This window comes from Priapulus caudatus, unplaced genomic scaffold (assembly GCF_000485595.1).
Source record: "Priapulus caudatus unplaced genomic scaffold, Priapulus_caudatus-5.0.1 Scaffold814, whole genome shotgun sequence".
In the NCBI taxonomy this organism is placed as follows: Eukaryota; Metazoa; Priapulida; class Priapulimorpha; order Priapulimorphida; family Priapulidae; genus Priapulus; species Priapulus caudatus.
Window position 1 is genome coordinate 15,017 of NW_014577875.1, and position 8,524 is coordinate 23,540.

Genomic DNA, 8,524 nt, shown 5'->3' on the forward strand with positions numbered 1-8,524 from the left:
TCAGATTCACCGCACACCGATCTTATTAACTCCTAGATCTATCAAGCTCGACTTGTCTTCTCAAGATATTTGATATATCTACTATAACAATGGTATATTTGATTTGTTGGGAACACGCGGCCGCCGGGTGTTCATCGGGTGTTTCTTACGGCGAGCGGTGACCGTTTGTCATTACGGTCCATCCTGCCGGGAGTGCTCGGCGGGCCGGGGGCAGCCCTGCGCTCACCTTGTATATAGGTGACACTAGCACAAGCATCAATTAATTTCTTTTACTGAAACATTGCACAGATAATATTAGCGATTAAACATAATTGTATATCGGTAGTACAGCATTATCAATTAATAAATATAATATATTTAATATATACATATATACTTTCACATTAATGGCCGGCCGCCGCGGCTATCTGTCTGTCTGTCTGTCCGTTATCTTTCGAGACCCGTAAAAGGTGGACCCCACAAACCATATATATTTAGCTGATCAGCCCCCATGACGCTACTACGACCTTTAGGCCAAAAACTATGTACAAAGAAATGAAAAAAAAAATAGGGGGAAAAAAAAAGAGAAAAAAACGATTTTTTCTTTTTTGGAACTTTACTTTTTGGTCCTTTTGATAAGACGGGTAAATATGATTTTTGGCCACTTTCGTGACTAAAAGATTTGCCAGTGGCAAGCTTCATCTGGACGATGGCAACCATGAGCCCAAAGGGCGCCTTTGAAGCACTCGACAAGGACCCATCAACGACCGTTGGCCACACAAGACGTCATGGGAGTTGGGATCGGACTGTCCTGCCTCACAGACCCAGCGCGAATTTCGCCAACCTTGCCAGTCATCGCCAAAGAAACAAGAGACAGATGCTTTAATGCTGCATTAAGTATGTCCCTCTACTTCTGGATAAGCAAGGGCGTGTGAACCGCCAAGCCTGAAGACCAACATGAGGGTGCATGCCTCAGCGCGTGAAGAAGCTGGCCCCGCTTCTCTCAGAATGCGGGGCACGGTCGGCAGGGCGAATGGCAGATTCACCACCACGCTGCATGGCCAACAACGGTCAAGGTGCATTCGGCAAAGCAGCGGCGGTCATCAAACCCTCGCCGGATGACGAAAGTCTTCCCAAACCTCCACCTCCAGATTTGGCGGCTTGTTCCGCCGGTGACCATCAACGCCAAGCCTGGCTAGTAGACCTGCCTGGCGACCCAAGCGAGCTACAAGTCGATGGACAAGTTCCTGATCCTGCCCAGGCGGCTGCACTATCGACGCGAGTTTCGTCAACAGCCTGGCGCCCTCAGGTCTGCAACCACACACTTGTCTCAAGTCGGGCGCGCGCCATTATCTGTAATGGGCGGCAACTGGAGGCCTCCAAGCTCCTGCACGCGGCAGCAAGGCTTACAGTTGACGCAGCTCATGCTCAGAGTCATCGAAGCCAAAATCTGACAGACAAGGCAAGGGCAAAATTTCTTCATCTCACCAAGGATCCACTTCAATTACCCATCAGACCGTGCATTTGGTTCAAGAAGCTGCAGTCTTCCAGTACAGTGAGCTTTGCCCATGTCCATCAAGACAAGGCCCAGGCAGGTCCTCAGGGTGCGTTGCGACTCAACCCTCAGTGAGCCAGTGTTCTCCATGAGACAGCCTCTTATGATGGGCACGTGTGCTCCAGGGTGGGTAATTCCAGACAACCTCTAACATCCTCTGCTCCAAGATGGCAAGACCAAGGCAAGTGTTGTTGTACCAAGAGCGTTGGAGAACTAAACAGAAGCTGAATTCTAGGCGACAGATTCTAGTAAAGTCCCTTCCATCTTCTTCCCAAACCTGCCACCTTCCGCTACGCAAGACCAGACCTGGGCCTGTGCGGAGCGAGCCATCCGTTGCTCCCAGGAATTTGGCCTGTGGATGACGATGCAACGCCAACGTGCCTGGAGCAACTCGGCTCCTCGCGGCGGCCCCGACCCAGACGAGGCTACAACGTCGAACTGGACACAGTTGCCTGATTTCCTGACCAGGAAGGCTGCACTACTCCCACCGAGTTTCTCACACGGCCTGCGCGCCCTCAGGTCTGCCACAACGCAACTTGGTGCTCAAGGTCGGCCGCCGCCATATTGCTAATGCGCAACCTGGATGCTCTACAAGCTCCCTGAACCGGCACAAGGCTCACATAAAGAGCTCATGCCCAGAGTCATTCAAAGCGCAAAAATCGTGACCAGGAAGCGCAGGCCGAAAAATGTCTTTATCCAAGGATCCCGCTGTATTCCCATCAGACCTGCCATCTTGAGTTCAGAGGGCCTGCAGGTTTCCAGATCAAGCTGAGCTTTGCCATGTTCTCAACGAAGGCCAAGGGCCAGTCCCTCAAGGTGATTGGACCTCTAGGCGCAGCTCTATGATGACTGGTGGCTCCAGGGTGAGCCGGTAACCAGACACCGTCTACATCCTCTCTCAAGATGGCATACCAGAATGTGTGTGTACCAAGAAAACCGGCTTGCCGGAACTGAAACCAGAAGTGGCAAATTCTTATGGGACCGATGATTTATAAACATCGAATCAACATCAGTACAGCCGTCATGACAGACTAAATTACTAGGTCCTTTTCCTCCCTTTATCGCCGCTGGCCATCCGCGCGTGGGTATAGCCCCAGCTACGTATATACATATATATATATAATTATTAGTTATAATATATTCCTATACGATATATATATCATAGCTGTAATACCTATTGATATTCATTATTTACAACGAACGATTCTCGGAAATAGTTAGCTTTACGCCACTGTAAATTACTTTCCATTCTAAATGACATAGTATATTTATTATCAGTAAGGACTAACACCTTATTATTTTATTGGTCATTAATATAAATATAAATATAAATATATATATCATATATATATTAATCATAAATATAATTAAAAACATTATATATATAATATAAATATTAAATATACAATAAGTACTATATCTAATACTATATAATATATATCTCAGGAGTAGCTAATAGGGATAGACACCTTTATTAGGCGATAGGAACCCTATTATCTACTCCCTGATTATTATGATATATAATATAAATATATATTTATATATTATCTATCCTATATATGCATGCATATATGTGAACATTATTCGATACCTTACACATTTCCCTTCGATCCGGGAGCGTCTTCAGCTCCTGGAATTCCCGGGGATCCCAGCAGGTTCCCGGAGGATCCCATGGGCCGTCCCCTTCAGAGGGGGCCTGTGGATCACTAAATCCTCTTCGGCGTCCCCTGGAGAACAAGCATACGCGGACGAAATACAAACAACAACACACTATACCTATATACTATCATCCTATAGTATATATTATATATAGTATTAATATATATTATATATACGAAATGCGGTGTCATATGTTGGATGGAAGCTTTTTGAGGACATTATTATTCCCTCTAGTCAGGCCTGCTTTGCTCATTACAAGCATTAAGAATATATACTGTATAATATATGTACATATCAGTATTATATTCATAGACAGACGTGACCATATATTCTTCCTAACGAAAATATAAACATTAGACGAATTAGGGCGTCAAGGCTACCGATCCTGAATCACTTATATTTTTACCTTGCTGCCAGCCCTGAGGAATGCCTCGCTGTGCCCCGCGATGAGGCCATACTTCCGCCCTATCTATCTTAATGTACGAATTCATCGGAAATTCACAGACATAATGAGGATAAGTTCACGCGTAAACCTACTAACGCCGGGACGTATTCCAAGATATGATATGTGGACTGCTGCTATAACGGTTTGGATAGACTTTATTTACAGGTCCCTCATTTGCGTTTTCCTCAAAGTATAGTTTCGTCTATTCGATCACTATATATTTTAGGCATTTCCCGTGTATATCCCACTGTCTCTATCTTATGCCTTATCAAACTCTGTTGTAACATGAAGTACAGAATGCATCGATTAGCCTCTGTTTGATATAGGAAAATAGCCGTCCAGCAAGTTTTTTTGTAGACAAATGCTGGCGCGGGGAGACGTATAGCCCATCTGCCTTTAGCACGTACTTTCTGTAAGCTGTTATCTTTCTATTAATTAATTACAGGAGGGCCGTCGCTCTGTTTGGCCAATCCGGCGAAGACCTTGATCTCTCTCCTTCCTGGGAAAACAGCGATATAAACTAACATGGGGTCACAACTCATAGTTTGTGTTGCCCATACGATGCCATGACTTACCGTGCTACTAGCCTCATGTCCTAGATGATTGACAGCGCGCTATGACGTCATTTTCAATGAGGATATTACATTGAATAACAATCGAGGATCTTACATTGATTTACAATGTGGATATTACTTGAATATACAATTCATGGATATATACATTGATACCTACAATGTGGATATCTACAGTTAATAGTTAACAATGTGGATATTACCAATTTATATACAATGTGGCATATTACATTTATTTACAATGCTGGATTTTTACATTGATATAAAATTGAACTCATCTATTTCGTCATTTTACTAAGATTACAGTGAACTACCATGTCGCCTTTCTCTCAGGGATGCAGTAACCGGGGGTATCCAGGGTAGGACCATGGGCCCTGGATGGTCCTGGTGTTCTCACGCCTCTCATCTCGTCCTGGCGTTCCCTGAAACAGCCCAAACGCAATCATTCTTTTACACTTGGTGCCAAAGGATACATGCTGATATTTGTTTGACGGAAGTACACGCCGCGCGCGACGGTCGCTTTATGTACACAAACACCACTGCTTTTTCAAGCATTCCTGAGATTTGTTGCCGCAGCTGCTATATATAAGCAACCATATAACCAACCCTTCTTATACTGCCTGTCTCCGCAGTTCTCCATATTGGACGATCCCTTGTGGCTCATCGAGGCGTCCGCCTTCCCATCCTCCCCCTCTCCCTCCCCCATCCACCAACCACCACTATGCTCTGCCTCATGCGCTCTATGCATATCCATGATAACAAGTCATTAAAGTTACACAGTTGTATCTTTATTACTGTACTACCGGTACTAAAGCAAAGCCTATCATAGATTTTAGATCTGTATTAGTAGTATCCTAGATGTATGCTCTGAGCGCGAACGCGGTGGCGGGAGGGCGCACTTGATTTGGTTGCCAGTGAGTTTATCAGAAGAATACCCGGCTACAGTACACGTCAGTTGAGCGCTGTCGCTCTGTGGCACTTGTTAGTTAATACCAGGGACTCCAAATCCCAGGGATCCAGATACATAAATGGTTTAATTTACTAGGCGTGTATTTTATACTGTATAGTGTTTTGTCTTGGTATACTTTAGTATATTTATTATTACATTTCCATTATGTGTGTGTGTAAAAGTGATGTATCATGTATGATAACAGGGCCTACGTGGAAACCAGCATTGTTGTTGTTTTGTAGCTTCCCTGTTTTGATAAATAAAATATACTACTACTACTACTATCGTGATGTAAAAACTTTGTTAACAATGTTGAGAGGAATGAATAAATTTTTGTATGATCCAATTGATATTGCCAGTCCGCGACTTGCTACGGGGTATCATGCGATTGAAATTGTTGTATCATTGTTTATAGTTAATCAATTATTAGTTAATTATTATTAATTATTAATTTTATATTGTTTAACGATACCCAACTCTCCTTAGTAAGGAAGATTGTTTCCTAAATGGTTGTCTTACTGTACAATTTTACAAATAAATATAATTTTGTGACATAAACAACTGTCTGTTATTGTGTAGGTGACTGTTATTATATACTGCCCCATGCCCAATTATATATAGTATCTCGTGTACGAGCAATGTAAAACTTAAAATGCAGCATATATTGGTAGCGCACAGGAGATGAGCTATGAAAATATTTAGAGATGTCGTGACGGTAGTGGGAGCAGTAAACTTACAAATGCATATATATATATATATATATATATATATATATATCAGGAGTAGATAATAGGGAAAATAGGGATAATAGGGATATATATATATCAGGAGTAGATAATAGGGATAATAGGGATAATAGGGAAAGGTTACTTTGAACCGAAAAGCTAAATTTGCAGGTTAACGGTCAATATGTTGAACATGTACAACACTTTAAATATCTCGGTGCTTTCTTTGACAGCTCCCTCACATGGGAGCATATCATATTGAAAAGTTGCATGCTAGAATTTCTCAAAAGCTTGGTGTTTTAAAGCGAACTAGATCTTTTATTTCTATGGATACGAGTAAACTCTTATTTAATGCCATGGTATTACCGTTATTCAATTATGTGGATATTATCTGGTCATGTTGTAACGAAACCCTTATGAACAGGATCCAACGTCTGCAAAATAGGGTTGCTAGGATTGTATTGGGTTGTCACCCAAGAACTCATATTATAGACATGCTCTAGACATTAAATTGGTTGCCATGCAAAGAGCGTGTTGAGCTACATAAAGTTTCCATGATGTTTCAAATTGTAAACTCGCATGCTCCGGACCATTTATCGAGCCTTAATTGTTACCAAGACGGATCAAATTCATAACTATGCAACTAGAAATAGAAATAAGATGTTTTTACCTTCTGTTAGATTACAATCTGGAATAAATAGTTTTAGTTTCACAGGATCAATCTTGTGGAACAACATGCCTGAACAGATAAGAAACTGTGATACGCTAGCGCCTTTTAAATCGAAATATATCAGGTTTTTAGCTCGTCTGACGAAATCTGATCGTCCGTCCGTCCGTGCGTCTGTCCGTCAACAGTTGGGCACAAATCTTACGTACGGTCATGATATTCGGGATGTTGGGGGATCGCGAAAAGGACCCAGCATGGCGAATTTGGGGGGTCAAGGGTCAAAGGTCAAGAGGTGTCAATGGAGGGGGAACATTTCCTCCTTAACTTAAGGTATAGGAGGAAATACGGAATTGCGGCACAAATCTCAACGGCTTGACCTACGCTCTTAATATTCGATGTATAGTGTGATGGGGAGGAAACCCATCACCAGAGGGAAATTGGAGGTCACAGGTAAAAGGGCAGTGGGGAAAGGTCAGATATCAGACATTTTCTGAGGACATGGTCTAACGGACCGAGTGAAAAACTTTTTTGTTTCAGCGCTGACCTACCATTTTTATCACTTTATTGAAAGGACCATGAAATGTGCTAAGGGTAAGTGTCTGATAACCTTTTGACCCTCAAGAGGTGGGGTAAACACGGATTTGTTGACTGTTAACAAAGGACTGAACTGCTTTTGCTATTAGAGCCCCCTCCACCCGCCCCTTCCCCATCCTCTCTTTTGATTGCACATATTCAAAAATTCCCTACTTGGGCGAGGGGAAACACCCTCCCCCGTTGAGAAATGTGCTTCATCGGCGTCTTGGTCGCCTTACACTCTATTTCTTCCCTCCTGAAAAAACACTGGCTTCGTACACCATTTTCACTGGGCTAGCTAAGGGTCCACAACTGGTCGTGTTCGTAACCTCAGAGTCCTTCCGGCCGCCCACAGCCAGGGCCCCATCGTCTGCCACGTTGACCGGATCGGATGGACAAAATAAAAAGACGAGGAGGGAGTTATAACGGGTTAGCAATATGCCAACTCTCATATAAGTTAGCCCTAATACTGAACTTTCAGTGTGCAAGAAAAGCCATTTTCCATGCACGAAGTTTCAAAAATCTCCCTACCGTGGGGGGATACCCCTCCCACACCCTACAAACCCCTGCGTCGCTTCGCTTCCCTCGCCTTGTGGCGCCACCCCCTGTTCCAATGCTGGCTACCCTACTGATTAAGCAAGACAGTTGAACTGTAATTAACGGCACATTCTCTTCCTCTCTTTCCCTCATCTGTGATGCGTGCGTGCGTGGCAGTGCGAGCGAGTGTTATGCGGTGCGTTGGGCGGCGTGTCGTGTGCTTCAAACATAGAAATAATATAGATAACCCGGATCAGTGCGCCGCAGATAGAAGCACTGGAACAAGGCCGCCCCGCCGTAACGGCAGAAATTTTCGTAGGCGGGCAAATTACGCAGGAAATTTTCTGTAGGGGGGGGCAAAGGTACTCCCACGCCCTCTGATTGCCCATATTTGTCCATTTAAAAGGCATACTCTTGAAAAATCTCTTAGGGGCGGGGCCAACTGCCCGCTGTGCCGCCCCGCTGCGTACGCCCTGAGTGTGCGAAGCACAGTGCTGCAGTAAATTTTGGGGTTACAACAAGTGTGTTCCTATACATTTTTGGTTTTTACAATCTCTCCGGCAAAGCTCACCAGATTGCCATCTCCAGAGTCTATCATCTCAAAAAATGTTCAGGGGCGCATGCTACCCAGCACCCCCCTACATGCAGCGCGCCCTACGCGCTGCTTTTTATTATCACCTGAGGATGTTTATCCTTCTGTGCTTCTACTTTCTTAAGAGCCTGTGGCGCCAGTGGACCGCGATGTTACTATATATTATCTATCGGCCCAAACACACACATCTACCATTGCAGCATCACACTCACATACACCAGGCATTGTGTCGGTTTACGGACGCGTTTCATTAGTTCAATGTGTGATGATA

At 43.9% G+C, this 8,524-nt stretch overlaps 1 long non-coding RNA gene across 1 annotated transcript in view; it reads left to right on the forward strand.

Moving 5' to 3' along the window:
* The window catches only part of LOC106813726, a 7,057-nt gene extending 811 nt beyond the window's left edge, over positions 1 to 6,246 (forward strand). The window contains exon 2 of the long non-coding RNA XR_001394501.1: positions 6,025 to 6,246. This is a non-coding gene — a long non-coding RNA (uncharacterized LOC106813726). The remainder of the gene's footprint in view (positions 1 to 6,024) is intronic.
* The last annotated feature ends 2,278 nt before the right edge of the window (positions 6,247 to 8,524 follow it).